The sequence below is a fragment of the Ochotona curzoniae genome, unplaced genomic scaffold (assembly GCF_017591425.1).
Source record: "Ochotona curzoniae isolate NIBS_2020 unplaced genomic scaffold, NIBS_Ocur_1.0 contig_805, whole genome shotgun sequence".
NCBI classification, from domain to species: domain Eukaryota; kingdom Metazoa; phylum Chordata; class Mammalia; order Lagomorpha; family Ochotonidae; genus Ochotona; species Ochotona curzoniae.
This window is the reverse complement of record NW_024466566.1, coordinates 40001-50000: the sequence shown is the minus strand read 5'-3', so window position 1 is coordinate 50000 and position 10000 is coordinate 40001.

Below are 10000 nucleotides of genomic sequence, written 5' to 3'. Positions count from 1 at the left end.
ATAGGTGGAAGTGAAAGCTGCCGAAAACCGGTTTCTGTCCAGAGTCCCTTCAGAAAACACAGTCGTGTGGCACCGAGAGAGATTCAGCATTCAGAACCGTCTGCAGTGCTCCCTCTGTTCCTTCACCAAAGTTCTGACTTCTCTACTCATCCCGCAGAACTTGGTGAAAGAGCGCCAGAATCGAAGGTGATGGGAATCATGTGTGTGGAGTTGAGGACGTGTGCCTATCAGGCTCTTGTGACCGTGGTGCGGAGCATGCTACTTTTCCTACAAGTTTCCCTTAGGTTAGAGAACACTGGAAATGACATCTCTCCCCTCCACCCTCCACCACCACCACCACCACCACCACCACTCCCCATCGTTGTCTATCCTGACACAAAGGTGCCCCAGACAGACAGTGTCGGTAAATTCAACTCACTCACTCACTCACTCACTCACTCACTCACTCACTCTCGGAATACAGATCATTTGAACTTACATTCATGATTTCCACCATTTATTTATTTATTTATTTATTTATTTATTTATTTATTTATTTATTTTCTCCTCACTTCTCTCTCTGACCTTTGGCTCCATTTCTCGTCAAAATGCCATGTAAACACCCCCGGATGGGACTCTGAGGTCCATTGGTTTAGTATGTTGATGTTGAGGTTCTGTGCAAATGTAGTCAGAAATGCTTAGTCTCACACACACACACACACACACACACACACACACACACACACACACACAGGTTTGAGGCAAAAGCTGTTGACAAACCTGTTTGTATCCTAAACAGAGTTGTGTGGCACTGAGAACCAGGATTCCATACTTTCTGGAATGTTCTGTTCACCAATATTCTGGGTTCTCTAGGCTTTCATTTGGGGGACAAAGTCCTGAACTGACTGCTGAAGTGGTGGAAGATTTTCTCTCTCTCTCTCTCTCTCTCTCTCTCTCTCTTTCTCCTTTTTTTTTTTCCTTTCTTTTTTTTTTTTTAAACAAAGAAAAACAGCAATGTTGTCATGGCACTGGTGGAAGAGCGGTTTCAACATTTTTGGCTTGCTCGCTTGCTCTCCGGCTCTCCCCATCCTCTGTTATCTATGTCTGCTTCTTGGAAGGACACAGCACAGCGACAAGGAGAAAAGGGAAGGAACTTGTGGGTGGAAGAATTTCATCAAAGAACTGGCTCTTTTGCTCATCCCTCTTCTTTCCTCCCATCTCCTTCTGACACACCCGCTCCTCCCTTCCTTCCCCACTCCAAACAAACTTGCTCACAAGTATTTCTCTCTTTCTCTCTCCCTCTCCACCCCGCCACCCCCCCCCCCGCAACCTCTCTTTCCCATGATTGACTTGCAAATGAATAAATAAATGAATAAATAAATGAAAACACACGTTGGGCCCGGCGCGGTGGCGCAAGTGGTTAAGGTCCTCGCCTTGAACGCCCGTATGGGGTCCCATATGTGCGCCGGTTCTAGTCCCGGCAGCCCCGCTTCCCTTCCAGCTCCCTGCCTGTGGCCCGGGAGAGCAGTCGAGGACGACCCAAAGCTTTGGGACCCTGCACCCGCGTGGGAGATCCGGAAGAGGCTCCTGGCTTCAGATCGGCATAGCATCGGCCGTTGCGCTCACTTGGGGAGTGAATCATCAGATCTTCCTCTCTGTCTCTCCTCTCTGTATATCTGCCTTTCCGATTAAAAAAAATAATAATAATAGTAAAAATAAATCTTAAAAACACACACACACACACACACACACACACACACACACACACACAGACACACACACACACGCAAGAACAGACCTGGCTTTCACATTGAAGGAAAATGTAACTAGTTTTATGCCCACTTTAATGTCCACACTGTTTGGGGGAGTGGTGATGGAGATCTTATTTTGCTGCCTTCAGTGGAGAGAAAAAAAAAAGGGGGGGGGGCTTTCAACACAGGGTTACTCAAATCCAGTAAACGTTCCTAAGGGGTGCAGTAATTGGGGAACCGGGTGGCAACAGTTGGTCGCTACGCCGCAAAGGTGAGCGCGATTGTGCCGAGACAGGTGAGAGAAAACACTTAAAGCGGGTGCTTGATTTTACTCGGACACTGTCAGTAAAAAGCAGTCCTCTCCTGTCAGTGGGTCCTGGCTAATGAACCACTGTGAGTGAAGCGAAACATATCGGAAGGCGGCTTTGTTATGGAATACGCTGGGGTGCACCGGTGACACCCAAGAGCAGAAAAACCAAGCCCAAAGAAAAAGTGCCTGCCTGCCCGCCCCTCCGCCTACCACTCCCCTCTCCCTGTCCCCACCCCCACCCCCCGGCCCCAGCACCAGGGAAGGAAGGAAGGAAGGAAGGAAGGAGGGAGGGAGGGAAGCTGTGTTTAAGTGATGGTGGGTGGGTCTTGTGTACATCTTGCAAGTCACCTCCCCTCATCCACATCTCCTTTCCAAGGCCGGAGCCAGCCAGAGACAGAGAGAGGGCCGGGGCCAGAAAGCAGCAGCCTTTGTTTTGGAAGCCACTGGCCTGTGGGACTCAAGCTCTCCAAGAGGCCTCATTCATTGCCTTCATTGAAATGCAGACGGTTGGTTCACTTTCTCTCTACTCCACCCAGAGCCATGCATACCTGCCCTCAGGCGTTTGTCAGTGAAAGGATCTGCCTCTCTGACTTGGGGCAAAGGTCAGCCAGAGTCTGTCACTCACTCCCCTTCGCTCTGGAACTACAAAGTGGGATCTGGCCACTGCTTTCTGACTGGCACGGGGCAGACCGTGAGTGGTTCTCAGGAACGACTCCCTTCTGATGTGGCCTTTCCATTGGCATATGGATTCACTCTCCCATCCACCACCTGAACCATGTGAATGCGCGTGATGAACCTGTGGGTGTATTTCTGTCACTCAAACAAGCAGAATCGCTCAACATCAAGCATCCCTCCCTCTCGATACAGCAATCTAGCTGAACCTATTACTTCCAAACACCTGAAGCGAACACCTTACCTGTCCTTGTGTAGGTGCGGCGGGCGGGCGGGCGGGCGGGCGGGGTGGGGGTGGGGTTGACAAGGGCTCAAGCTGATCGCGGTTGCAGGAATATGCTAACTAACTAGGCCCCATGCCCCGTGCCAGGCCCAGTTCTCTGCTTGGATCGGCATTGGACCGAGCGAACAGGACACAGCAGTCCGGAGCCTTGGCCAGAGTCTCGCGCTGCTTACATCTCACAGTCGGCGCCTGTTTAGAAAAGAAAAAATTCATCCATCCATTCACCCATTTTGTTTTTATTGGAAACACGGATATATATATATATATATATATATGGAGAGAGAGAGAGAGAGAGAGAGAGAGAGAGAGAGAGAGAGAGAGAGAGAGAAGGAGAGACAGAAAGAAATATCTCCTGCCCGCTGGCTGGTTCACTCTTCAAGTGGCCACAACAAACAGCCACAAAAGGGCAGAGCCAAAACCAGGAGCCGGGAGCTTCTTCCCGGTCTCCACCATGCAGGCGGGTGGGTGGAGAGTCCCAAGGGTTTCTGCCGTCCTCGACCGCTTCTCTAGGCCACAGGCAGGCAGGGAGCTGGGCGGAAGTGGGGCATCTGGGACATGAACCGGCGACCATTGGGGGATCCCGGCGCGTACAGGCCGAGAAATTTCGCCACTAGGCAACCGCACGCCTGGCCCAAAAGACAACTCTTGTCTTCCCCTCGTCTTCTTGTCTGGTCCGGGGAGATGCACGCTGTCGACATGTCTGGCCCGGGCCTTGTATGTTTGGCACATACGGACGGCCTGATGATCTATGGGTAACTTGCTGTTTTAGTCCAGGCAGGCCTTAACGTGGTGCTCTCCGACGGGAGCTACAGCCTAGCTGACAGGGGGGAGTGCCTGCCTGCCTGCCTGCCTGCCCGCCTGCCTGCCTGCGGTGGTTTCCCTAGCAGGCAGGACAGTCTTGGGACCGTCTGGGGGCTACTGCGGTCTGGCCTGCCTGATGTGATTTTCACCCAGTCAGTCCCGGAACTTTGCTGACAGCTGGGTGTTGCGGCCTAACCCGGCTGGCCCGCCTGCAACGCACCCATCTCTTCTTTTGCGTGACTGGGTGCATCGCCCTAGCTCGATTCTGGCTCTCACGCTCCCTCTCCCCCAGTCTCCTCCGTCCCTCCGTCCCCCCCCCCCCCCGTTCCTGCGTGAGCCAGTGGGTGCTGTGGCACAATCTGAGATGGCCAACCTCACAGTCCCAGCTATCGCCATCGGGCTGGGGTACAGCAGCCTAGCCTGGCCTGGTCCACCACCAGCCCTTCTGTGAACTGGGGGATGCTAGCCAGTGAACAGTTCAACCCAGCCTGGCTTGCGCCCCGACCCGGCCTGGCTATTTGTATGTGTGTTTTGGAAGGCAGCTCTCCTCTGCGCTCGCATCTTTTTTTCTCCCTGACAAAGTTTCATAGGCTCTGGGACTCTCCCAAACCCTCTCCTCCCCGCATTGAATTCCTCCACATTGTCACACTGGTACAGATCATCTCCGGTCACGATTCCTTCATTGCGGTTATGGACCATGCAGAGGGCGCAGCATCTTATTGCCCAGATAAACTCAACAGTTTCATTTCTGAGGGCCACAGATAGGATGACCCAGCTGTTTCCTACCAGAACGAGATACAGAGAGAAAGGTCTTGTGCCTGTTGCTTCACTCCCTAGAGCTGAGCTCATCTGAAGCCAGGAACTTCTTCTGGGTCCCAGGCCTTGGACCGTCCTCTACTGCTCTCCCAGGTCCCCAGCAAAGAGCTTGGGAGGTGGAGCAGCAGCCGGGTTAGGAACAGGCCCCCATATGAGATCCCGGTGGATGCAGGGCCAGGATTTAGTCGCTATCCTAGGGTGTGGAGGGGAAGAGTCGCGGGGTCGGTTGGTTCACCATTTCTCATCCTGTGGAACTAAAGGGAAAGGGCGCTCTGAGGGAGAGATCCGGGCGCCTGTGCCCGAGTGGTGGGTGTTGTGTGCGGTCGGCTCTGCTCTGCCGACAAGTCAAGGGGACTTGAGGACGGCAGAGCAGGAGGACATACGGGCCGGCCTGTGCCCTTCCTGCGCTCCCGGATGCCTAAGGAGTTCTCTGTGGTTGATTGGGAGTTAAAAGATAATACGCCGCCGCCGCCGACACGAAGGCCTCGGCCTCGCAGGTGGCCTTGCCTGACACCTACTTCTCTCTCCCTCCGTGTTCTGGACCCTGGAATCCCGGCCTGGCTGCTCCCTTTCTCCTTTTCCTCATCTGGACCTTACCTGCAAATGGCGAACAGAGAAGACTGAATTATTATTCATTGTTGTCACATTCTCACTAACTCAATTTCAATCAATCTGTCTCTCCCTCCCCCTCTTTTCCTCTCTCTTCTTTCACGTCTCTAACCTGTTTCCATGGCACATCTTTTCTGTCCCCGAGGAGGAACTTCTTGGGTCTTGCAAGAGCTCACAGGAAGGACAGACAGACGCAAGGGCGCGGCAGTATTCCTCCACTTTCAAGTCCCTGTGGCTCCACTTCTGATCCGGCTCCCTGTTTGTGGCCTGGGAAAACGGTGAAGGGTGGCCCAAGTGTTACGGGACCCTGAACCTGCGTGGGGAGCCTGGAAGAAGCTCCCGGCTCCTGGATTTGGGTCGGATCCAGTCAGCTCCGGCCGTGGTTGTGGCCATTTGGGGAGTGCACCGGCGGGCGGATGGAAATCTTTCTGTCTGTCTGTCTCTCCTTCTCTCTGCAAATCTGCCTTCCCGATGAAAATAAGTCAACTTCAAGGGGGGGGGGGGCGGGGGACGACAACAGAAAGCGAAAGTAAAACAGTTGGGGGGGGATACTGGCATTGTGGCACCACCGCACACACGCTCAACAGCCCGTCAGCAGACACACTGGCCTTGCCGTATGGGAACACCGATTTCATCTTGTTCCTGGCTCCTGGCTTCGGCCTAGCTTGGCCTCAGCTGCTGTGACACAGGAGGGAGAGAGTCCTTCCACACTTTGTGACAATGCCGCCTAGGGAGGGCCATCCAGGGAGAGACAAGGATGGAGGAAAGGTCTCTTGGCACATATTGTGGGAACGGACTTGGGGTGAGGCGCTGACTGGGTTTTAGCTGTGTGTATAGGGAAGTCTTTGCTGTCCCAACGTGGTTGGGAGCATTGAGATGGACTGAACTGGGTTTCTGATTTTTGTGAGGCAGTCTCAGTCTCTCTCTCTCTCTCTCTCTCTCTCTCTCTCTCTCTGTCTCTCTCTATCTCTCTCTGTCTCTGTCTCATTACCGGATGAGGTTCCCCGGGAGAGCTGGGCCTGGAAACACATGGCCCAAGGGATGAATCTGGAACTGACCCCTGGGCTCGAGACTCAGCGTTGTCGTTGTTATCTCTTGCCTTTGCTCTTCCTGCTCCCCCATCCTTCATCTTCCCCGCCCCATCACAGCCCCAACTAACTCCACACCGGGAACCGCAGCGTGTTTCAAGAATCGAATCGCGGGGTCTGCGCGCCATCTAGTGGCCACAGTATCGGATCGGACATGAGGCGAAAGCCAAGATGGCGCTGACGGCAGAGGTCAAGATGGCGCCCGCATGTAAACTAGTCTCAAGTCTCGCGGGGCCTCGGGGTGGCGGTTGGCGTGGAGTTTGGGGGGTCGAGGAAAGGAGGGAGGGGGAGGGAGGGAAACAGTCGGTTTAGCGCAGGCGCAGTAAACACAGTCGGGCTTCTGGCTTGCTGGCCCGTGCGGCGGCGGCGGCGGCGGCGGCGGCGGCGGGGGCGGGGCGGGCGGGCGGTCGGTCGCGCGGCGCTGCACAAATGCACAAACCGTCCTTCCACCGACCGGGCCGGGACTGCACTGTGTGTGCGTCTCTCTAGGTGCTCTCCTGCTCCGTCCAGGCGGGGGAATCTGTTGCCTCCCTAGGGATGTTTCCTTATTTCTTTCTTCTTGGATCTCTCCTTTCCTTTTAGACTCCCCCTCTCTCTGTTTTGATTGCTGAATACCGCCGCTTTCCTCTCTTTCTTTCGCTTTCTCCTTTGACCTGTCCCCTCTCCTTCTCCCACTCCCCTGCGTCTCAAAGAATTTCACTTCTGACTCCCACCTTTATTCGACATTGTTCATCTTTACATTCTCTCCCTTTTCCTAGAGCCTTTTCTCTCGCGGTCTCATTCTGGATTTATTTTCTTCCCTCATCTCTTTCACTCGTGTCTGTCTGGCCGTTTGTTTTGTGTGTGTGTGTGTGTGTGTGTGTGTGTGTGTGTGTGTGTGTGTGTTTCCCCTACTGCTTCCATTGCTTCCCTTTATGTTGTCTTTCTCCTTCCCTAGTTTTTGTGTTCCTGTTTTTTTTTTTTTGATTCTTACTTTTGCCTTCCTTTCAGTTCTCATTCTCATTCTCTCTCTCTCTCTCTCTCTCTCTCTCTCTCTCTCTCCCTCCCTCCCTCCCTCCCTCCCTCCCTCCCTCCCTTTTCTCTCTCGATGTTGGTGGTTCCTTTTTATTTTCTGGCTGCCTTTTCCCTTTACCTGTGTGTGACCAAGTGTATCCCCCCTTCCCCCAAGAATGTGCTGATAGGTCAGATTTATGCTGTCACAGCAGATGCGTGGTCATTCACTACTCCAACACGATTCTCCCCAATCAAAACAAAATGTTCACATTTCACCAGTAACAGTCACAACACAGTTTGGTTATAAATGAGAGGCAAGGCAAGGCAAGGCAAGCGACCTGGCGGCCGGGACCAGCCGGTACCCCCTGCAAGGGGAGGGAGGGAGGGAGGGAGGGAGGGAGGGAGGGAGGGAGGGAGGAGATGACACACATTTCCCTGCCTCTCTCGGATTCATTGTCCGGCCGTATGCATCCGGCGTGCTGTCCCTTTGTTCCTTGGTGCTGGCTGTCTGACTCCACCTGGTGGCAGGCAGCCTTGCTGTAGCTGTAGAGTGCTCCGGAGCCGGCAAGGGGAAGCGAGTGGGTGGAGAGCCCGGGACAGGGTGTGACAAAGTCCCCAAGCTGCAGGCGGGAGAGTCCCAGCCCTGCTGGGACCTGGCTGGCTCGTGTGCTGCTCGGAGATTGGGCCTGGAGGCTTGCAAGTGAGCAGGCAGGCAGCTGCAGGGGTGGTTAGGTGTCTGCGCGCTCCTGAATGTCACCTTGCTGGAGTACCGTTAGAGTGCATGGGGTCGACCAGCACTCCCTTTATCACTGCCTCCACACTAGGCCACCAGGTCGGGGCCGTTGTCGGGGCTGCGAGGCCCCGGGCCCCGGGCCCGACACTCGTCGCCCGCACTAGGCCACCAACCGGGTCGGGGCTGTCATTGGGGCTGCGAGGCCCCGGGCCCCGGGCCCCGGGCCCCGAGCCCGACCCGACGCTCGTCACCCGCACTAGGCCACCAGGTCGGGGTTATTGTCGGGGCTGCGAGGCCCCGGGCCCCGGGCCCCAGGCCCCGGGCCCGACGCTCGTCGCCCGCACTAGGTCACCAGGTCGGGGCCGTCGTCGGGGCTGCGAGGCCCCGGGCCCCGGGCCCGACGCTCGTCGCCCGCACGAGGGGACCCGGTCGTGGCCATCATCGGGGCTGCGAGGCCCCGGGCCCCGGGCCCGACGCTCGTCGCCCGCACTAGGCCACCAGGTCGGGGCTATTGTCGGGGCTGCGAGGCCCCGGGCCCGACGCTCGTCGCCCGCACTAGGCCACCAGGTCGGGGCCGTCGTCGGGGCTGCGAGGCCCCGGACCCCGGGCCCGACACTCGTCGCCCGCACTAGGCTACCAGGTCGGGGCCGTCGACGGGGCTGGCTCCGGGCCCGACACTCGTCGCCCGCATGAGGGGACCGGATCGGGGCCGTTGACGGGGCTGCGAGGCCCGGGGCTCCCGGCCCGACACTCGTCGCCCGCACGAGGGGACCCGGTCGTGGCCGCTGGTGGGACTGTGAGCGTGTGTTTGCTTTTCTAAGTCCTTGGGTCGACCAGGTGGCCACAGGAGCACGCCCTGTCGTCGATGGGTATGTTTTTGGGGACCTGTGACCCGGGCCCCCATCTGAGGGGGTGGCTGTGTCGCATAGGTTGTCCCCGTTGTCCCCTGGAAGGGCATTTGTACGCCTGCAGTTGTCATTTTGGATCTGCAGGTAGGTGCTGACACGCTGTCTCCTGGCGACCGTCGCCAGGAGAGCTGGGCCCCTGGGTTCGCGTCTGGGGGGCAGGGGGAGAGCGCGATGGGCTGCCGGCGGCCTGGCGTCGGACTGCGTCTCCCCTGCCCATCCGGCGGCCGAGCTGCCTGCCTGGGTTCGTGCGGCAGCTTCGGTGTGCGATCCCGGTTGAGCCCTGCGACGGTGCTGCCATCTCCGGCTTACGATTTGCCCCGAGAGCGGCGGGGGTGAGGCCGGGCGCTGGGTCCTATACCCGTGTCCGCTCTCTGCCGCAGGCGGCCCGTTGTGTAGCGGTGGCTGACGAGACACCCCTTCCTGAGACTGAGTCGGTAGTAGCGGCTTCATGCCGTGTGTGCGTGTCAGGCGTTCCTCCGCTGGGGTTGGCCACCGCCGCTGAGGAGGCAAGGGGCCGGTGAGGCTGCGACGGACCCCCTCTCTGGCGGCTGTCCTCGCCGGGCGTGACCCCCTGTGCCTCGCGTGATGTCACAATTCCAGACCGCGACTGACCGATGTGGTGATGTGGCGCTCTCCCGGGCCGGGCCTAAGCCGCTTACAGACGAGGGACGGCCGTTCATGGCGAATGCTGCCGAGCTTCTCGTTCTGTCTTGCGGGCTCCTGGTTCCTCTTTCCCCTGCCTCGGTGCGGTGGGAGAGGCCAGGGGTGCGGAACCCGGCTCGATCTCCGCTCCCTCTGCCTCGTGCCGCCTGGAGGTGCGCTGGTGTGGGGGTCCGGGCGGGGGTCCTCGGACGTGGCGGACACCCTTCGCCCTCTGCCGTGCCGGCGTGTCACGGCGTGGGCGGGCCCCCTCCCGCGGTGGTGTGGGGCTCGTCCGGCAGAGTCCGGCTCTGCTCGGCTCTGTGCGGTGCTCCTGGAGCGGTCCGGGTCGTTTGCCTTTCAGGCGCCTGGAACCGAGTGGTGGTGTCGCTCCCTTGCCACCCCAGCGTGCGCTCTC